Consider the following 23,506-nt stretch of genomic DNA (forward strand, 5'->3'; position numbering starts at 1 on the left):
ACATGCGCAGAACGGTTGAAAATTGAACAGAAGCGGTTTGTTTGGTACATGACACGTGACCGTGAATTGACCCCATTTTAATTTGGTGATTTTTTTAAATTTTTATTATTTTTTATTATTTATCGCTAATTATAATTTTTGTTCAAAAGACAATTCCTTTTCACTATCGACATTAGTGTCATCATAATTTTCGATAACTGAACCGAATTCTTTTGAATGTGGATAGGTTTTGTGGGTAAAAAATTGTAAGAAAATGTACTATAAACTTGATCAGATGTGAATTGGTTAGTCACTTTTCTTCTTTTTCATTTTTAAAATCATTATAATCATGAAAATACCGTAAAACATTTTTTTTTTTATTTCGGTATGCCTTTCTTCTGTGCGATTTTTCAATGTAATATATAATTCTTCAGCTAGTGGTGTGTGCTGTTCTTTCAGTGACTGCAACGTGAAATGTATTGTTGCATTAGCTGTTAATAAATTAGGATCTCTCCGACATAATGCCTCAACAGCCAGTTTTATAGGAAGTAGAGCTGATACAGTTCTGGATATTAAGTCGAATTCACAATCTGAAAAATTAATTTGCAGGTTTAAATCGATTATCACTTTTTGGAATGGATTTCTCAGTTACAAAAATCGTTCCATCATTTGAAGTAAACTGTTCTAACGTGTTTTAACGTTTCTAATATTAACATATATACTGTTTTTTTTTTTTTTTCAGTTAGTATATATTTTTGTAATATGACTTTTGTAGGGGAACGTTTAAATATCTTAATAATTTTTCGAAATTTATAAATTATAGTAAGCAATAATTGATGGATTAATATTTCATCCTTATCAGCAATATCTTCAACAATTACACTGTCATTATCTTCATTCTCAATAACACTCTCATTCTTCATTGTTAAATGTAAACATCTACTCCTTTCATAATTCCTCTCCTCATATTTCGTCGAATTAAGCCCATCCTAACGCATGCTCAAAAGCGCGGAGTGCTTTACAATCCGTTGTCAAACGGAATTTTATCACTTCTCTTGATTGTACGATGCAACTTTTTATTCACAGTCTAATTAATTTCGCCCGTTAGGGAGACATAAAAACAAAAATATATACTATTTTACAATGTTGCGATCGCTGAACATATAGTGGAGACAATTTAAAAAATTTCTAGTAAATACAAAAGAAAAAAAGGGTATTTAAACTTCTGAATACTGGTATTTCAAAATTGTACAAATGGCTCAAAATACCAAAATATCTCCAGTTTGAATTTTTTTTTTACAATTACAATAATTCCTTTTTGTATATTTTATATCTGAGAAAGTAAAAGTGAGGGATTTTCCCTTTAAAATTAAATGTTGATCATCAGAACCTGCTTATAATTGTGGTGAATAGCATATAAGCCAGTTAACAACTACGCTGCACGAGCAATTGCTTTTGCATAATGGTTTAGTTACTGGACTGCGAACCACAAGGTCCCAGGTTCTCTACCCTAGCGCATATCATATCGCTATATAACGAACCAGCTGTAGTAGTCTTACCAAAACTTTCGTGCCCATTCTCTAATAAATCACGTCGGATACTCAAGCAAGGTGTTTTACCTGAGAAAACCCTACATGGCATTGGCGTACTATAGTTACGAGATATTATCTTCAGACCTGACCTTAGTATTTCACTAAACCTATCGCGTGATTCTTGTGAGTTTTTTGGCGATTAATTCCTGTCGAGATTTTAAAGTTTTCAAAAATCGAATTTGAATATTAGAGCATTCTCCCTGGCCGATTGAAACAAAAACTGGATAGAAAACTTTACTTGTAAGCACAGAATCCTATACCAAATATGATATATTTAAGTCGTTGCGTTTTTTGAGTTATCAGTTTACTTGTTTCTGAAAATTCAGTCCGATAGACAGTTACCTCCTTGTTGGATTTGATTCATAATTTCATAAGTGTTTACACTATAGATAGCAAATATGGGTAGGGATTTTTTTTTTCTGTATAGCTCTCTCCGATTTGTAGTTATCGTGTTAATTTATATTCGAACAGCCGGACAGATAGACTTCTTCTGAACGGATTTCATTCAAAATTTGATAGAAATTTACAAATTTAGTGTAAAAACCATATACCAAATTTCATTTGTCTAGCTCAAGGCCTTTTTGAGTTATCTTTATCACAGGCAGACAAACGGACATGTTTTTCGCACTCATAGAGATCTAAAACATGGAGATTCGCCAAAACCTCAAATTCCACTTTTATGACGGTTGCACTACTTTCTACATGTTTCGTATACGAGAATGTAATAATAAATGGATTAATTGCTATAATTTGAAATTTTGATTTTACTCGCTGCAGCTGCGTTGATTCCAGACATCGTAATTTCTTTTGCTTTGTATAAAAGAAGTTTCCGAAAGACGAATTTTGAGTTTTATTCATTTTGATTTTTATATGCTGAAATTCCTTTGTAGCAGTTTTCTTTTGCCAATAAAGAAAACTGCCAAAATGGAATCGTTATGTTTCGAGTCGTTTTTAACCGGCAGAAATGCTTAACTGTAACCTCTTATACCTTAAGTTTCAGTTTCGGTTGTGTATTGCTTTCTGTTTCTGGTACAGACCTGTTTCTTTCTGAGTAGGGAATAGATTTAGTCGCTATATTCCACAGTATTGGAGTTAAAATTATTCTCTATATGCGTAAGGAAGAGTCGAATTAATTATGATCGCTTTTAAAGCATATTTTTTTTTATGTTCATTATTTTTTCGTAACTTATTATAGTTAAGCGGTAAGTTAAAAGAGTTTTTTACCGTTTTTCTTCCATTAGTAAAAGGAATAATCAGAAATTCATTATATCTCTTACGGATTTTAACAAGTATTGTTTTCCTATTCAACTGTTATTTTTCGATGACATTTTGAATATATTAAGTTGCATGTTTTTGTTTTCGTAACTGTGGATAATTTTATCGGAAATACGAGCTTGTTTTTATGAAATATTAACCACATATGCTGCATTTTCTTTCTTTCTTCTTTTAAATTAACTTAGTACTATAATGAATTATTGCATTTCCCTCTTGTAAATAATTTCATTTTAACAAAACAAAATATTTAAAGGAACCAAAAACTTTTTCGATCCATAACTTCCGAAATTCGGAGTTGATCAATTCTTGAAAACAGACGATTGGCGAGATCTTCGCATTAGGCGAATATATTGCCATTTTGGTGATGACATTATAACTACATATATTTTCATTTCGTAAATGAAATAAATTAACCTTAGCTTTTGAATGATGCAACTTTTCTTATGTAATATTTTAAGGTAAAATCCTAGATGGGCCCACCTCTTGGCGACTTATTTGAAATCTCGCCAAGTTGACTACTAATTGAATATTTGTTATTATTATTTTTCAATTAAAAAACGATACTTGAAGGCCAGAAATAATAATAAATAAAAGAAAATAAATATAATAAAATAAATAAATAAATAAATATAATAAACAAAATAAATAAATAAATAATAAAAACAAAATAAATAATAAATAAATATAATAAAAAAATAAATAAAAGAAATCTGTGTAGATTGCCACATTGGTGACGTTATCGCCACTCGTTTGGCGAGAATTCAAAAAGACGCCAAGAGGTGGACTGTGCTAGGATCCACCCATTTCGGTATTTCCCATTAGGTGTTATGGAATCATTCTTTATTATCATTTCGAAATTAATTTATTCATTTATCATATAACTAGCATAAATATGTAATTAAAATTAATTTCTTAAATGTGTAATTATTGTAAGTAGATTCATACACAACCTACATAATAGAAATTTATTTCATCTCAGATTTTATGGCAATCATTCTTTTGTGGACTTTTTAATTATTGAATATAAAGACATGCATCACCATTTTTAGATGAAAAAGATTTGATATATTTTCATTCGTGCACATCAAAATTTATTTACCATATATGCATTCTTCTGCTTTAAAATATTTTTTTATATTTTCTAATTTCTTTTCTGCTTCATATTTTAGTATTATTAATAATTTATGTTTATTAAAAATCATATAAATAATAAATCTTTATTGTAGGCATGATTAAATCAGTAGTGTGGAACTTTGCTGATTAAACAGTTTTGATTGGTATTTGCAATATGATTTTATTTACAGTTTTTAAAATTTTTTATTAACATAATATTGATATTCCAGCTTTTGTGACCATTTGGTATGCAATGGCAGATTTTGAGAACTTGAGGCCACAGATGCTAAATTACTCTGAGACCCTCTTCTGGGTAAATTGTATGATGATTAGAAAGTAACATGAATTAAACTTATTTGCTCTTCCAAGCATTCAAATTTTGAAACTGAAAAATCATTCTTGGCAAATAGGTTTTATTTATTTAAGTTTTTATTTAAAGCAATTTATTCAATTAAAAAAATTGTTTGAGTTCATAAGCCCCCAATTTTTTTTATTAACTATAACGAGTTTTATTCTATATCAAGAACTGTTGAGGGAAAATATTCTTATTTATATTCCATTCGAACTGGACTAAACAGTGCTAATGTTCTTTGTCTCTTGAACTGAATGGTATTTCAACTGCATATCAGTATCTTAATTTTTTTTAGTGAAAATGCATATTAAAATAATTAAATTAGTAATGTATCTTACTTTAATTAATTAATTCTTAAGTTTAAAATTAAGTTAATAAATTCATTATTATCAAAAATAATAATTGAAAATTATTTAATGGACAAATTAATTATTTAAAAATTGTTGACTTAAAGATTTTTCATTAAGGATTATTAAGTAAAAAAAAAAAATGTTATAGTAAATCAAAATTTTTTATTTTAGTAAAGAAGCCAAAATTGAAATATGTAGTAGTAGAATTTTTTAACATCGCTTAAACACTTTTTACTTACATGATTGGATGTTTTTGAAAAATTAAAAATATTTTATGATAGAATTATAAAACAAACCTTATTTTATATTTATATCTTTGATTATTATACTATGCTCTGTCTTATGCTGTAACTTACCTCAATTTCTTTTATACATATTCTTTTAAACTATCTTGGAAATCAAATTTTTTCATACATCATATTCATTGGCCATAATAGTCAGAAAATTACTTGAATTATTGACAAACCATAACAGTTTTTCAACAGCCTTAGTTTTGTGAAACTGCTTGTATTTCTGATCCTTTAAACATTTGTACACATTGCATTCAACACAGCCATTACATTTGGGAAAATTGAATTTACCATATAAACTAATCTTAAGAATCCTCTGCAGGCACTATTTTTCCTAGATTTGCTTCAAGAAGTTGTAATATGTACAACTTAATATATACTATTTCATTACCAAATTCAGATTCAATATTCCATGAACAATGTTCTTTAAATTTTTGAGCAGCTTCTTAATTTGTAAGTTTGTTCTTTTTGGAAAATTAACCAAATACCGAATAAGCTTTACACTTGAGAACACCGATGAAAATTTTGAGTGTAGTATATCTGACAATTTTGTTATAACACTTAGTTTTTCCTTTAACCTACATACAAGTCTTGGTGATTTTTTTTTTCCGTTTGCCTTTATCTCGTAATTGCCACTCTCGTATTTACCACGTTTTGCCTCTTTTCATTACATCACAAATTCTCCCATCAGAAGTAAAAAAGAAATCTATTACCTTTTATCAACCACTTTTAAAGACTGATAAAAACTATGTTGTAAAACAAAATAAAAAAAAATATTTGCATTTTCATAAAGATCTATGATTGCAACACTGAAATTATTACTTAAAAATTTGATTAATCTGCTTGCATGGTTATGCAGAGATCTATAGCTGCCAATTCAAAAGGATTAAAAATAAAATAGAACATTTAAAACTGATTACCCTTATAGTTAACAGAGGAAAACTAGCATCAACATGTTATTTGGACTATAGATTTTATATTGTATTATTTACAAGATGTATTTGTAAATATAGTAAATGGCAAATATTTCGAGACTTGGAAAATTTGGATAAGTTAACTAAGCCTTTACTTTTAAAATTTTAAATAATATAATTTAAAAACATAACATTTCATGCCAGTTTAAGGCTGTTATTGTCTTATTAGCAATCTATTCTACTGTGGTTACAAAATTAATAATTTTCTAAATTTATTAATTAGTGTAATAAATAATTTTAAAGGACTCACTGGAATTTAATTTGTTAGAAAGAAAAAGAGTTAATGCTATCAAATATATGATTAATGAATAAATATTTTGCTGATTTACTCCAAAACCATAGTCATTGTTTTAATGTCATGTGGAAAAGAGTAAAATCCTGTTACTTCTTGCAATCAAATTTGTTATTTTCTTGTCATAAATCGAAAATTGCTTTGTAACCAAACTCAAACAGAATTTCTATTTGTTATAATAAATTTTATGATAGTCAAAGAGAATTAATGCTCTTTTTTATTTTATCATGAACATTCATTAATAGTTTATTTTTGCTGAACTTTCTTAGAAATAGTTAAAAAATAATAGTTTTATAAATAAATATTTAGTACAACAAATCATTATTTTATTAAATTAAGAATTTTGCTCACCTGTCTTAAAGCAATTATAACTGTACAAGTTGCAGTATTTTTCAATGTCTTGCAACTACATCGACTGAAAAAAGAAATAGTCTTTGTTCTTTCTCTTGTCGTGAACCTTTGGTAACAGTTAGGTAATTGACTAGTGGGATTTGTAGGTATAGAGTGATATAAAGAATTTATGCATTTTTCTTTGACATAAATTTATGCGAGTCTACCTACTTCAACGACCTTTTTCACAGATTTGGAGGCATTATCAAATTGCAAGACCATTCCGGCTAGTAAATGTGCCCCAGTGTAGAAAGAAGAAATTGCACATGTTGCCTCAATTTCATTTACTGTCAATGCTTTTGAACATTGTTAAAAAGATTTTGTTTCGACACGCATACATTTTACTAAAAAGAACAAACACACATGAAAGTCAGAACTATATATTTTTTTTTCTCGAATTATATAGCATTAGATTAAAATGGGAAAAAAAAACTAAAATAAATTATTAAATTTTGCCACATAATTATTAGATATATTTGTATATATAAAGAGCTCTCTCTCTCTCTCTCTCTCTCTATATATATATATATATATATATATTGTTCTTTAAAAATACTTAAGATGCTTTACTTCTTAAGGATGTAATTTTTCTGAAACATTTGGCATGCTTTCAAAATATATGATGCCAACAAAAATAAAAAGTATATTTTCAACATTAACAAAAAAAGATTTTAAAAAATTCCAAACCTGTTATTTATTTTTCGAGAAATGAACAGTTTTCATTAAATCGTGAGACTGCAACAGTTGTTAAATTTCCTGAAACAATCTACAATTTGAATATTGTAAATATTAATGTGTGAAAGATAAGATAAACTTGTTACTTGTAGCATACATTGATTATAACACGTATCTGCATTTAAAGAGACTAATATTTTAAAATTTCCAGAATGAAGATGTTTCGTCATTTAAATGTAATTCCCTAGTCAAACAGTTTTTTTCCCCCTGAATCTAAGTACTGTTTACAGAAAAAGAAAGAAGAAGTAAAAAAATTTTTCTTATCTAGTATGAGAAAAAAAAAAAATACTAATGAATTGAAAAAAATAGAACTATTCTTTGGCTCTAATAAATATTAGTATTCTCATAACTGAGTTCACTTTAATTAAAACTCCAGCCTTTAGCTGACAGTAATTCTTCATCTATTGAATAATAAATACAATTCACAAGATATTTGCTGCAAAATAATAAAATTTCCACAACTTTTTTTGTAATATATATTTTGATGAAAGCTATTGCACGAAGTGCATTTTTTTAATTGCTTTTATTTTTCTATGTTGGAAATAAATCTAAAGAGTTTTTTTCTTCTTGTAAATGGGGGCTCTTTTTTTTCTTCTTCTTTATCTTATGTTAGCTGAGAATTGTTGACTTACGAGTCAGTTAACCAACGAAAAGAAAAAACGGATCACACGGATCTGCACACAAATTTGAAATAAATAAATTCTAAGTGAAATATTCTGAAATTTGACAGAAAGTTCATTTTAATTATAATGCATTCGAGTACATTATCCTTGTAAATCGAATAAATAAAACACAATGGCTCATTTGTTTCTAAAAAAGCATTTAGATCATTCCAGTATGCCATATCCCTCTCTGTTGTTAATAATATTCAAATCATATGACTTTGCTAATCAAATTGTAATTTGTTTGGAAAAAATGGTTTTGATATTTGGTTGGCCCCAGTATTTTATAGTTTTTTTATATCTTAGAAATTTCTCGAATATCGCTACTTTTGAAATTATATATATATTTTTGGTTTTTTTTTTATTTATAGTTAGTCCCCCTACGTTTCATTTGACTCATTATTTTTATTGAGGGTTTTTTTTTCTCTCTCTAAGTGAAAGGCAAAAAAAAATTTTTTTTGTGCAAGTTTGCAAAAAAAAAAAAAAAACTACCAATTTAGAATTATGATATGGATTTTGAGGCCCCTTCAGGTCTTAAGTAATGAGGGAACTGCCTCCAACACATGTGTGGAAATCTGCCACTGCCATAAATTAATGGTTACTAAAAATTTTAATTATTTTATATAAATGTGACAATTTCTTTTTCTTAAAAGTATTTTTAAATTACTAATTTTGATAGACTTGTAATTCATACTATTTTAGAAATCTTATATTATTTTGTTAATGACACTGTTTATTTCCCTAATTTTCTTCCTCTATGTATACAAATATATTATAGAATAGGGTAAAAAACATCTGAAAAATATTTCATCATTGCTTAATTTTGAAGTTAAACCTTAATTGCAAATGAAAGCAAAATTTCAAATATTTTATTAAAAGTATGCCTTGTATTGAAACCTATTCAACCTGAAAAAGGAGCCAAATCTTCATCATCAAAAATGAGAGGAAAAAAATAGGTTAGGATGAAATATTAATAGCAACATTGAAAATGATTTGATTTTTATTTTGCCATTGAAAAATATTGTTGTGAATATGCTTTTCAAACCCTTTTTTAAACAAATGAGTAAAAATAAAAAGTTCAAAAATTTAGGCAAAAAAAAAAAAAAAAATGGCATCTTTGAAAAGATATTGATCATTTTTCTGGCCAATTTCCTGAGACATTCTGGTCGAAGATAATTTAAAATTTTAAGATGTAAAAATCATTTTGGTGCTATAGTGTTTTCTAAAATAACACTAAAAAGCATTAAAATCTTGTTTTATTTTAAATTGCAAATCCCCGTCCCAAATCACTGAAAAATCCTATTTTTTGAATATAGGAGGTATGAAAGATATTTTTTAATATATGATTTCGGAAATGAAAAGATTATTCTATAATCAAAATTTAATATAATAGTAAAAATCTTAAAAACACTGAAAATAATGTGCAATGTAAGCAGCAGCTTATTGACTCTGTCAGCAAATAGAAACATCACTTCCTTCCACCTTGCATATCCCAATGACATTCAGTTAAATGCTTTTCTACCATCTGCTGGGACTTCAGATCTTTCTTTTTGTTTACATTTTGTCACTCTCAGAAAAATTAAGTTTCCTTAAACTTGCATTGCCTCATGTTTCATTTTTAATAATTTTGCTATCCAAATTTTTTACCTACATAAATTTAAATGCATTTTTTTTCTAATTGTAGGTCTTACTTTCCCCTGAGATACAGCTCGAAGCTTAAGCAAGTAGCTATTGAACTGCAACATAACTCAGACAATATGATAAAATTTTAATTAAAATTTTTAAAAAATCACTATGAAGTGCACATTCTTCTGGCAAAAGTTTATATTTGCCAAAGTTTGGTAATTCTGGTTCAAATGATCAGGACTGTAAGCATACCAGCACACATTTATCTTTATTATTACTGAAGATATATATTTTTTATTGCTACTTCAAAATAAAAATTAAAAATTGCTAAGATGTTTTTGTCGATTATATGCATATTTATACTTTTATATATCTGATGCTTTCTGAATAATTTTTTAAGGCCCTTAATTTACTCAAGGACTTCTCAGCATTTTTATATTCATTCAGAAAAGCTAATAAATAAATTTATCTTAAAAAATAATTTGCAAATTCTGTTGTTTTTAATTTGAAGTTTTGTTATATTTGAAATGCTCTATATAGCTTATTTGCTAATGCCAGTTGCTTGCTTACTAATTGTTTTAATGTTTTAATTGTTTAATGCATCATTTATTTTATTAAAATTTCTTATTAGTTATATAATTAATTATACAAAAATTTGATTTTCAATAATTTATTTTAAAGGAATTTGCCAATGTTTGGTATATTTTTATATCCAATTTCTTATATATTAGCATTAATCATTTTTACTTTGGAATCCTTCTACATAAATTTGTTGATTTCTCCTAATACTTGTATTAATGGTTGGTTGCCGTTTAGTTGGAATTTTTAAGAAATAAATCTGATTTAAATTTGCCACTTCAGTTCTTAATCAAATGGATTTCCAGTCACTGTGTATTTTAACAAAACGGAATACTCGCGATTGGACCGCCATCAATTGTCGATTTCTAAAATAAAAGATATAGCTACTAAGTTTCGTATTTTTCAAACATTCATCTTAAGTCATTATTAACTTAATAATAATTATATTAACTTTTTAGAAATATTTATTTCGGGAAATATACCAACCTTGATATCGGGATGACTCTGATGAGTGGAATTGCATTAAAGCACAGAATAGTTCTTAACTGTCAACCGGTATGATAATTAGGCTTTTTGTTCTGTGGCAGCGCGAAATGCGACATAGATTTTTCGGAGTAACATTTTGTTTTCAAGAATTAGAGGATTTTTCTTTAAATGGTAAGTTTTCTTTGTTAATAAATGTTTACTTTTGTGTTATTTGGATTAAGAATAGTTGTACTGTTTGTTTCTGAGCTATAAGTAATTATTTTATTAACTAATAGTTTTGTATTATTAGAGTTGATTGAAGGGTTAACATTAATCGCCATATTGTTTTTTAAAAAATGTTCTAATCTTGGAACCGATTTGCTAGGTGCACCAGTTTTTAAAATTATTTCTTGTCTTGAATATTCTTTCTCTTCTTCCCAATAAACTTTTGATACAGTGTTTTTCAAATGTTATCCAATCATTTAAATTTTAAAGCAAATTGTGGCGCAAAAATAATTTGTTTAGCGACGTTTTTGTTTCAGAATACATGACGATGTAAGTGAATGTACATCATTTTAAAATCGGAAGTTGATTAAATAAGAATCGGTAAAACTAAAGAATGTGGTGTAAATCTTAATTTTACTACTTTTATTTACTTTTTTTTACTTAGATTTTTTTTAAGTTATGAAATGATTACTTATTTAATTTGATGTGATATTAATAAAAATCATCGGTGTATGGTATGGAATCTTTACTGTTGGGTTTCCTATTTATGAAACTAAAACTTTTCCTTTATAAATATTTAATAAAGTGTTCATTTCTAGTGTTAAATTACGTTCTTAAGTAATTATTAGAATTTTAAGATTACCTGTGTTTCTATTATTGGAATTTTAATAGATCTGCTATTAGACTTCTGTAGTGCGGATATCTGTTCTGGAGGAAATTAGTGCAGAAGTAAACATCTATATGCATTTTTTCCCTATTTTCTGAGACATTTTCTTAATTTAGATGCTTTTTCATTGTATGGTGCTCATAATTGGTTCTATTTATTTTAGATTTCAAAAAATATTTGTATTGTGAATATATATTTCACATATTTTGATGTGACAAATATGTTCTTTATTTCAATTCATTGAACCATTTTTTTTTAATTCTTTAGTTAAGGTGTGTTTTTAAATTTAGTTTTTTTTGTTGTTGTTGTTGTTGTCATTTTGGAGTATGGAAAGATTTATCAAGTAGAATCTATTAATTGTTTGTACTTCATTTAGAACGAATGACAATTTTTTTATCATATTTTGTGAAAAATCTGCTTATGTAAGATCATGAAGCTATATTTTATTTAGTTGAACTATAAAGCTATGCATTGATCTTTAAAATGCTTCAATTAGGTGCCTTCTATTTTTGCCAAATTTTTAAATAAATTCAAAGGAGAATGACTTCATTTTTTCAAAAATATAAACTCCTGATATTAGTGTTGGGTGTATTGGCAAATATTTTTCCTTTTCTTCCTTATATTTTTATAAAATTTATTATTATATATTTTTTAATATGCTTTTTAAAAATCATTTTACATTGAATATATTATATCTTTGAGCATAATTATAGTAGGTTTGAAAAATCTTTCATAAAGTGCTTTTTATAATCATAAATTTATAAATAGAGGTACAAATAAAATGCCTTAGGAAAATATATGGTCAGAAGTTTGTTCTGAAAAATAGTGTTTGACTTCATTTAATTTATTTGACTTTTTGTAATTTTCATCATTCAGAGAGAATGACAATTTGACAAAATTTAATATTTAACTCTTATTTATTTGCATGTGACGAGAGATTACTGCTATGCATGGTGAAAGTCTCAAAATATTGGCTCCCCCCACCCAAATTTTAAAGAAATGGAATTTTTTTCAAAATGAACATGATTTAATGTAGACAATGATTTTATATACTTTATTAGACCAATGAAAATTGTAAAAGGCACTTGTATTTTCTTATTATTTAAATTTATCTGAATGAAATATGCACTTTTTTTTTTCAATTAAAGAGTTTATTGTGCTTGTATATTTTACTATTTTCTTATATCCAAATTCATTCATGTACATCTCGTGCAAAAGCTGTGTATTTCCAGACCTATTAATTTGTATTATTTTCTAACGGCTAATATTTTTTGTTTTAGATATGTTTGCATCAATTGAACTCACTTTGATGTATCCCATTATTTTCAAATTATTATTACAATTTTTTTATTTTCAATAATTATATAAGCGAGAAACATTCTTTGTGTTTGTTTGTCCATGCCGAACTCATTTCTTTTGTTACCATTTGTTATACTGTTGCATTGAGTTGTAATTTGAGATGTTGCAATTTCCACTTTAATCCATTAATCTGTCCTATTTGTAGCACAGCCATGCTTCAAATCCATAGCTGAGTCACTTTCTATTCTGTTTTGTTGTTTGACAAATGATGCATTTGTGTTAGTTTCTAGCTGCCTTACTGTATTGTATTTAGTCAAATTTTTAAGTAAAAAAAAAAGGTTGCTGTTTTGAATAACCCCCTTGTTTAAATTTTGAGGTTATGCCTAATAATCTGGAAATGGTTTTTTTTTTCTTTTTTGCATTTTATTGTTAAAAAATCGTTAAAAGTGTAGTTTAGTGTACCCCTTGCTGGGTCAAGAATGCCAAGTCTTCAATAAAAATGGCGAACAAAATAAACAAACACTTCTGCACAGTTACCACTTTCTGCATTAAAATGATCAGTTTTGTTTTATCTGAGATTTTTTTAAAAATATGATCACTATCACTGCTTATCTTACAATTTTGAAAGAAAGAAGTTTTTCAAAGGGGCTGCGCCAGTCCGTTATGTAGAGAGTAAAATTTAGAGCATGCAATGCCTTTGACATCTGAAGAAGGCATCAGGCAGTATTTTTTTAACTTGAAAAAACATCCTATGGCTTTGCTAACAGCAGGAGTGGAATCCCAGATTGTGTGCGGGAATATAAAGACTGGATAACAGGAACAGTACATAATCAAAATAAAAGAAATAACGAAGAAAGAAGCAATCAAACCATTCTCCATACAAAATTTTGGACAATCATCCATTTCCCAACTACATCAACTCACAAATATATATACTCCACCCAAAGTTCATCCATTCTGCAGGTTCAAAATATTTCCATGTTATTTCATTCACCACACATCTTGAAAAATTAGCAACATAATGAATTATTTAGGGAAACATCAGATTTTTTTCCCTAACCAATTAACTGTGGAACTTATTTTTAAGTCTCTCACATGATGCATTATCAAAGCCGGGGGAAGATACGTATACATGTAGAATGTAATACAATTAATTGCATAATGAATATTACAAAAAATAATTAAGTGAGGTTTTATTTTATTTTGATTAGATAAAGCATCAACTATTCATTGTTGAAAAAGTTATTGCTATTGAAAATTTAAGAAATGTCCTTAAATGTTGCTAGAAAATTATTGAAAAAGCAAATGTAAATTTTGATGTTGTAACTGATATAATGTTGAACAAATTTTTTTATATGAGAAGTGTAGGTTTTATAGTTGGACTGAATTTGATCAGTCAATACTAGATCATTGCTGACAATGATTTAAAAAAGTTATCAATATCACATTATTCTCATGAATTAGAAATTACAAAAAGTTTTTATAATTCAAATTTTATTTATTTTGTTGCCATCATTAATGAGGAAACCTCATGCAAAAAAAAAGTAAAGGGGAAATCACAACATACAAGTATGGAGAAAGCCTGATGCATCGATGAAAAAAATTGACATATATTTTAACAACCAATATATTGTATTGTGAATAACTTATATATGGAAGAATTTAACCTAATTATTTTTTAATTTATTGCAGGCTTACTGGTATTATGAAGGAAACATACCAGGTAAATCACATTTGTATTTCATTGTACTAAAATTTTGAATATTTACATTTAGCAGTAATTTATATTATTTTTTTGCATGTGTATGCACAGCGACTACACCAAAATGATTATTTGAGGATTAACATGTACTCCTGCTGAATGCAGATAACTGGTTAAAAGAATTTTTTTTAAGTAATGCAATTTTATTTCAGTAATGTTATTGTTTTTATTATAATTTTGAAGAAATTTGTTGTTCTTTATCTTTTAAATTGTAAAGACCTTATTTTAGTCTTGACTGGTATTGTGTAACCCTTTATGATTGTTTAAAAAGAGTATTCAGAATGGGCCCTGTTGATGGGAAATAAGAAAAGCAAGATGTATATTGAATATGGGAGGTTTTTCTAAAATTCAAAACACGTCCAAGACTATTAACTTATTTATTTTAATTACCTAAGCCTTTTTTTTATACTCTACACATTTGATTACTTTTCCGGTTATATGTTGTTCGAGGGCTATTTGTTTAAAAGATCTAATTACAAGATTTTTCTGCATTATAATTTATCTGGATTGTAATTTATCGTGGGACATAATTATGTCAATTTAAAATCCAGTGTGATTAAATTTTTCATCGAAGCCGTAAGTTTTCTATCGTAACAATTTCTTTTGCTCTGCGTTTTTTAAATGTCTCCATTTGTTTAAAAATTATTTTGTTGGTTCAATCAAACTTAATCGTAGTTATTATTGAAAAAGTATTCTGTTAGATTAATATTTAAAATTTGAAAGAAATTTTAAAAGTTTTGCATGTATTTGATTTAGAGTTCTGATTATGTTTTAACATTTTTTTTCCTCTCTTGGTGACCTTTTTTTTTTGTGAAATCTTATATAATGGTTTGTCCTGATTGATAAAGTAAAACATTGAAATTAGAAACATGAAATTTAACAGACGTTGCTTCTTGTGTATTAGAATATCTTTAAGAATGGATTTTTGAAAATTTTAAATGGTTTAATGAAAAAAATTGAGTATGAATGTCTTTCTTTCATAGCATCAACATATCACACAAATTTTTACATCATTTAAAAAATGAGCCAATGATAATTTTGTTTTAAATAAATGCATTTTTTCCCCTATTTGGTTTGGATTCAATTTATATGAATGATTTTAATTGCAATGGAATTCAAATGAATATTTTGAGTTACGTGGTTCTTTTCCTGCTCTTAACCTTGTGATAAATGATATCTTTGAATTTTAAAACAGTTCGTTGAATAAGATTCTTCATTTGATGAGTGTTAAATTTTGAGGCATTGTAATATATTTTCTTGTGCCAGCTTCAAAAAAGGGGTTTTGGCATAAAAGAACTATTTTTTTTTTTTTTTTTTTTGTCCTTCTTTCTGTGCTACTCTCAAATTTTTATAAATTTGTTTCTTTTATTTAATAAAGTGATGAATTATTAAATCATATTCATTTAATCATATTTTCCTATAATTTTTTAAAAAGCTTTTTCATGTGGATTGAGTACAGTTTTTTAAAAATAAAATTTAGGAATTGCTAAACATTTGAAAGCTGCTAAATTTTGAAATTCAGAAGTTATTTTTTTATGTATACCTCTCTTATGAAATTACAATTATTTGGTACAATTTTCTAATAACATATCCAAAGCAACAAATATTAAGTATACATCATTTGAATAATGAATTATATTGTTTCAAACTATTGAATAATTTCTTTGTTAATGTGCGTAATTCTGAGCGTTCAGAATTCTGTTTAATTATGTTGGTATTGATATGCTGAACTTATTTCCACTTCTGCTGTTACCTTATTTTATAGAGTTGCAGTTAGAAGAAGATGTGATTGCCAGTTTAATTCATAAATACCTAGTGTACTATCTATGAGACAGGTGCATTTCCATGACTGAATCACATTCTTTTCTATTTTGTTATTTGAAAAGTCAATGTACTTATAAACTCCCTAGACAATTTTTAACTAACTTACTCTTTTCTTTTTTACCAAATATTCAAGTAAGAGTTTCTCAGCTTTGTATAAATTGGAGATAATGCTGGTAATTTGAAAATCTTCAATTTTTTTTATATAAAAAATTAGAATATTTAACAACATTGTTATTTTTTTTCAATGTGTAATTTTTCTTTTCTTAATCTTGGTGTTTTAAAAACAATTTTAAAGTAATTTCAGGTAATTTCTTGCTTTGAATAATTGGAGATAATGCTGTTCCCATGTTGGGTTCTGCAAAAGTTTCATACTTGTGATTTTCAATTTTTTTGTTTAAATAATTGTTTCAGAACAGTTACTAGTTATCGCTTCTCGGCCTTTTGGCTAAGATCAAAGTGTAGTATCTGTTCTTATCAGCTTAATATCTGATACGGCACCTATTAGGTGCCTTCGATATTAAACTAATTTTTGGAACTTGTTCCAGTTTCGCAATTCATTGCATCTGGAGCGCAGGTTCGGCCGCTATTGCACTGTCTGCGGCTCGGGCCTACTTAATTTAAAAGTAGAATACACATAAAAACACCCTCTAAACTCCTAAACAAGGTCTGAATCTGTAATGACAGTCCGGGCTTTGAAATTGGAGGTATAAGGTATTGAAATTTGATTGTCTAGGGCATTGAGGTTTGATAATGATCTCGGAAGGTCTTAGTTTAAATATCATCTAAGGAATCCTTTGTTGTTGATCACAATCTGTAAATGACAAAATAAAATAATATGTTATTTAATTTGAATCTAGTCTTCTAAAATACATAAAAGTAGTTTGAGGAGTCACATAAGGGACGTGCCAAAAACATTGAAATGTGGTTTAATTCTTTACTTGTTAGAGGTAAGTGAGCAGTGTAAACTGCAAAATAGTTCAAAACAAGGTATGAAATGTGACCATGTTTAGTTATTAATTTTCTGAAAGTTACGCTTTTTGAATTTTTATGTGAACTTCTCTAGATAAATTTAGTCGATTAGAAAGTTTTAATTAATTTTTTTATGCAACAACATATTATAAAACCCCTGCAATTTGTACCTTAAAAATTGGTTAGTTGTACTGAATTGAAAATTGAATATGCTGCATAGGGACCATGTTCCAAAATAGAAATAAAATTTGTTACATATTATAAAAATATGAAGTGTATGATAATATTTACATTAAAATGCTTTTTATCTGTTTTAGGGCATCTCGTAGCACTATAACATACTCTTAAGGGTTTTATAAATTTATGTTCAGATTGCTATTTTTATTTGTAAAAAATTAAAATGGCATTGATGCAATTAAAACTAATTCATGCAGGTAATTTCCTATGCAAATTTATCTTTTTTCATGACTACCTTCTAAGAAATTAACCTACAGATGATTGATTTTCTTTCATATAACTGTGATTTAGCCGTTTCAAATATTTCTTTTGAAATATCATTTTTAAACTGCATTTCAAAATGTAGACAATTTCTTTTTTCAATTCACTTATTTATTCCTGGAATTATTTGTTTTCGGTATTATTCAACCATACATTTCTTGTGCATATTGAAACAAAGGTTGAAAATCATTCATCAATATTTAGTTGTCAAATTCAGAACACAACAGAATTAATTGTTTATTGTGGTAGTTTTAAGAAATCAGTTGAGCTATTTGAATTAGTAATGTCTTATTCTAAGTCAAATAAAAATAAAGCAGGAAATTCTAGAAATTTCTAGCACATTTGTTTATTGGATGACGAGATGATTAAGAACAACTAACTGATTCATTTCATTTAAGACTTGGTCCAGGGAGAAATGAATTGAACACTGAAGATGAAGATAGACATTATTGCATATTTTTTTGCCGACACATGGACAAGCATTGAAAAAGTAAGAGAATTTACAAGTTTACCTAGACTAAGAATACATGAAAAACATAATTAGCATGTATTATGTAATCATTAAGGTGGCCAGTCAACTGGAAATTCCGAGAGATTTGGAAAAAGTCAGGGAAATTTCTTAAAAGAAACAGAAAACAAAAAATTTAACACCCCATTCAGTTACAAAATTTCCTCCTGCATATTTGTTATTTGGTACTTTACCTTATTCTCCTCCCTTAACACAAAATCAATTCTATCTTTCAGTAGAAGAAGCCAGAAAATTAGCTAAATATAATACAATAAAATATGATAAAAATAAAATATGATGCTAGATTTACAGATTCTCCATTCAAACCTGGTGACATTGTAATGTATGAGGAATTTAATTATCCAAATTGTAGAAAATTATCTCCAGTATTTTCAGGTCCATATGAAATAGTAACTAAAATTTCAGATGTAAATTATGAAATAACTAAATCAAATGCATTAACAAACAAAGCTACTGATATTGTCCATGTATCAAAATTAAGAACATATTACCCACCAGAAAAATTGAAATTAAGTCATGAATAATAATTTAGATTTAAATTTAAAAAAAGTATTGTATTTTCCATGTTTCTTCCACATAAACCCCAACTTAGGTTGACCCGTTGTCTCCACTCGTAAGAGTTAGTTTTTTTCCCCCTTCATGATGATGTTGCGATAGACAACAACACAACATAAATTCAAATACTGCAGTCTTATTGAGATGTGAGTATAGGGTCAACCTCACAATTAATTTATATTTCTTTCTATTTTTATCCCAGATATGTTGTTCTCCACTTTGGAAACAAATATTCCTGGATGAGAGTAGAAAGAGTATAAAAATTGTGTCCCACCCTTCGTGATGTCCTAATTTTATGTCATTAAGTTTCATCCACTACTAAAACATTTTGGACAAGGTTTAACTATGTACCACTAATTGGATAACTAGTAGGTTAATGTTTTTCTTTGAAAATTGTACATTTTTATGTCATTTGTTTTGAGTATTAATGTTATAATGAGTATTTAAATTTCATATTTATTATTTTCAGATTCAAGTGTTACATGCAAAAATCTGAACTATGTTGATATTTTATTATTCCATGATTTCATATCCCATTTGATGATTTTGGTGAGCCTTCTAGCATTAAAGGACAGACACTATCTGCAAGCATTCTTTAGAGACATTCCTCACCAAAAACAGACAATCTTACAGAGTAAGAGACAATAAACTAAGTTTCTGCAGAAAACCATTTTTATATTATACATTTTAATATTATTATTTTGGTGGTGCTGAATATTTAAATTTATCTAATATTTTCACAGATATCACTTTATCTTTTTTATGTTCTAAATAATCTTGTTCAAAATGATTTCTGTATTAATGTAAAGGTAAAGGAAACTTGGGTATCACTTGTAATATACTTTTAAATTTTAATTTATTGCTTGAATACCACTATAAGGAATGGCTGTGTGTCGAAGGGCCCTCACATACTTCCAAGTCTTGTGGTGGTGGGGGAATTGTAATGATATCTTAATATCTAATTTAATCCAAATTAATTTTCTAAATGTTTTTAATACCCCATGTCGGTTTTTTGCCTAATTTTTTTTTAATACCCCATGTCGGGGTTATCTAAAATGTTCTCTTGTTCCCTGATACCATTCCAGGTATAAAGCTGTGTAAAAATTACACTTGAGACATACAATCTTGTGCAATCAATTGTATGTCTCAAGTGAAAATGATCTGTCTGTTGCCCTAGCCCAAGGTCAACACGTTTTCAATTGACACGTGGCCAGAAATCCCATGTTATATAAAACTAGTGATAATTTGTTTCGCTCTTTTTCTTACTTCTACTTTTGTCCTGCGCTGCTCTTGTAAATAAATCATACCTGTCTCCCAGGAGAGAATAAAATGAAATTAAAAATACAAAGTATCTTCACTGCTTGTCAAACCTGCATTCTGCTTCAAACAAAATAAGCTTATATATATATATATATATTAACTTCTCTGAGATCATTTTGCTGAATTAGGAATTACTGGATGTCGTAGCTAATAATTTTTTTGTTGCTTATTTTTAAACATTATGAACATATATCCATATGTTTTATTACATTGTATGCATCTTTTACTAAATTCTTCATGGATGGACATTATTTCTAATATTTTATTCTAGCACTTTACTAAAATAAAGAATTAATTGATAGTTTTGAAAATGATTTTGCTCGATAATTTTGAAATAATATCAAGCACAAGAAATTAATTTGCTTGAGATATTATAGATGCACATCTCTTTTAATTTTTGCAAAAAGAAGGGGGAGGGGAAGGAAGGGCAGAATTTTTCTTATATGTTTTGATGTGTATATGCCATTGAATGCTATAAAAATTTATGGAATTGTTCAATTAATTAATGGCAAAGCAGATTTTATACCATTTTCTTTCAAGTGCAACGGAAGTTTCATGTTGGAGATTTCGCAGTAATATATCATCATATGCATGTCTCATTATCCTGATATCTGTTTCATTACTTTGATATTCTGATATAACCTTTCTGCTACTTTGAATGCTCTTCAATAAAATAACCTAGATTGTATGGAAATTTGTCCAAGTGACTAAGCAGAAAATGAATCCAAGCTTTCACATTTACATCCAAACTTTCAAAATTTTTAAGCATATTTTGATTTATTCTTCAATATTCTATGTTTTATGGTTATGGGAATTTAAGAAAACAATTCATAAGTGCTGAAAATTTGAAATAATAACATAACTGTAAAAACATTTATGTTAAAGTTTGTAAATTTGAGGACCACCAAAAAAATTTCTGCTTGCAGCTTTTCATTAATCAATCATGGAAACGATTCATAAATACCAAATTTTTGGGAGAATCGTCCAATTTCTGTCAAAGACTCAATATTCACTATACTTACAATCAGCATTTTTTTATTTCATTTTTTTCCCATTGATTCTTGTTTGATTTTATAATGTCACAAGCAAATGAAACAAGGATGTTTTTGTTCACCCAGAAGAAAGTTCATCAACTTTTGATGAAAGCAAATACATCATTGGTGTTCCTATTAGCAGAAGTATATTACACATCTTCTCTTAAAGCACTAAGCCAATTCAACCAAACTTTGGACATTAAGACACGAGAAGAAACATTGTCAGTTTTTCCAAAATTTAGTAATATTTATTTAAATAGAAATTAACCCTGAACTTTTTTAACAATAAATTCAGGGTAAATTATTCTAAAAGAAAAAATTTAAAAACATCCCAAGATTCAAAATTGCCCTAAATTGAAAAAAACTAAGCATAATATTTCTTTCAGTTATTAATTTAAGGAATTTTAATGCACTAATAGCCATTAACTTTAAACTATTCTATCATTATTTTTAAAAAAAAATGTTTTATCTTACTACATATCCTTTTACCAAGTTATTTGTTTAAAAGTAGTGATTTAATAATGTCCAAAAGCCGGTAGAAGTCGTTCATTGACACAGAAGTAAGGAAATTATTCCTAAGAAATTTACATAATCTTAAAATTAAAAACTTCGTTTTTCAATGAATCCATTTTCTTTTAGTGTAGGTTTATCCTTCAATTATTACAAAACTTTTAGAAAATTTAATATCGATGATTTCAAATAAGAGAATTGATAGGTACTCCTTTTGCTGGGCGAGTTTAAGACTCCAGAATACTGTATCACTATTTTTAAAAAATATCCTTTATTTCAATACATTTATTTTAAAAAGATTTTGTATTTTATAATGTTTTATACAAAAATAATTTCTTAGTTAAAAATATAACACATGAAATAATTTTAATCTCAAGAAACAGTAAATATATCAACTAGTTATGTCTATAAACTCAAATACTTGATATAAAGGTTTCCCAAAAGTAATAAATGTGAGTGTTGTGAAGTAAATGCAACAAAAGGATTGTGGTCAAAAGTGTCTCCTTGTGAATGAATTATATGAATGGAAAGTATACATCAAATATAATGTACAACACAGATTTACAATAGAAAGGCAACCAATCTGTGTGAATAACAGCATGCAAAATTGTGTCTGATGGAAAGTTTCTTCAACTCTTAAATATTACAAAAGTTTGTTTGGTAATATTACACATTATTATCAGTCATAGCTATCATGCCTTTGTATGACTTATAATAATATTTTTATTTATGCAATGGGACAATCTTGCTAGAGTATATCTTTATTTTATAAATATGTCTTAAATATCGTACTTGCTGTATTTTTCTTTAATTTAATTCACTGACAATATGCCTCTTGCAACAGCTCTCCTTTGTATATATGAGCTTATTGCAAAAATGTCTGTTTCTGTACATTTACAATTTATCAACAAATTAAGCTAATTAACAGTCATCGATATGAAAAGGTATTAAATATTAGAAATCCATGATCCTTTTAAAGAATAATAGGTATAAATGTCCATCTTTTTATATGTTCAGTAAAATTCTTATTCCATCTTTGTTCAAGTGTACTTTCCTTTTTTGAATGAATTTGGATATGCACTCTTGTATGGATATGAAATTGAAGAATTGGTGTGAGTTTTAATTTCTCATTAAATTGATTTTGAATATTATCAAGCTGCTATTAAAGTAAAACAAAAATGATATATATATATATTTTAAATTCATGATCCAGGTCTTTTAGGCAAAATGATTGCCTTGATTCCAAATAAAGATAACCTTTTGGTTAGAAAAGTAGCTGAAATTGATAGTTAAAAAAAAATAATTTTCCATTGCACAGCATGTATAAGACTGCATTATTTCGCCCCCCCCCTTTTTTTTTTACAAAACACACTTAATAGTACTGTAATAAAGAAACCATAATTTTGTACAGTAATAAATTTAATTTGAATCAAGAAATTCTTTATATCAATTCTAAACTCCTCCTTTCATAAATCATCATCATTGTTATTATAATATGCATATTCATATTTTTATAAAACACATATTTTAGCTGGAATGGAATTTCAAAATTATCCTGATCATTTAACATTGACCCCCCCCCCCAAATTCATTGTATTTAAAAGATTTTGCACCAGATCTTTTCAAATAAAAGTTATTTT

The 23,506-nt window shown here is 27.3% G+C and overlaps 1 long non-coding RNA gene and 1 other non-coding gene across 2 annotated transcripts; both read left to right on the top strand.

The window, feature by feature from the left end:
* The first annotated feature begins 2,590 nt into the window (after positions 1-2,590).
* Positions 2,591-23,067, top strand: LOC129962383 (uncharacterized). Its single transcript, XR_008783889.1, has 4 exons — positions 2,591-2,773; positions 14,558-14,588; positions 18,317-18,408; positions 19,472-23,067. It is a non-coding gene; the product is annotated as an uncharacterized LOC129962383 (long non-coding RNA).
* Positions 16,877-17,068, top strand: LOC129962435 (U2 spliceosomal RNA). The gene has a single exon (XR_008783896.1). It is a non-coding gene; the product is annotated as a U2 spliceosomal RNA (small nuclear RNA).
* Positions 23,068-23,506: the final 439 nt, after the last annotated feature.

The sequence above is a fragment of the Argiope bruennichi genome, chromosome 2, assembly GCF_947563725.1.
Source record: "Argiope bruennichi chromosome 2, qqArgBrue1.1, whole genome shotgun sequence".
Classification (NCBI taxonomy): domain Eukaryota; kingdom Metazoa; phylum Arthropoda; class Arachnida; order Araneae; family Araneidae; genus Argiope; species Argiope bruennichi.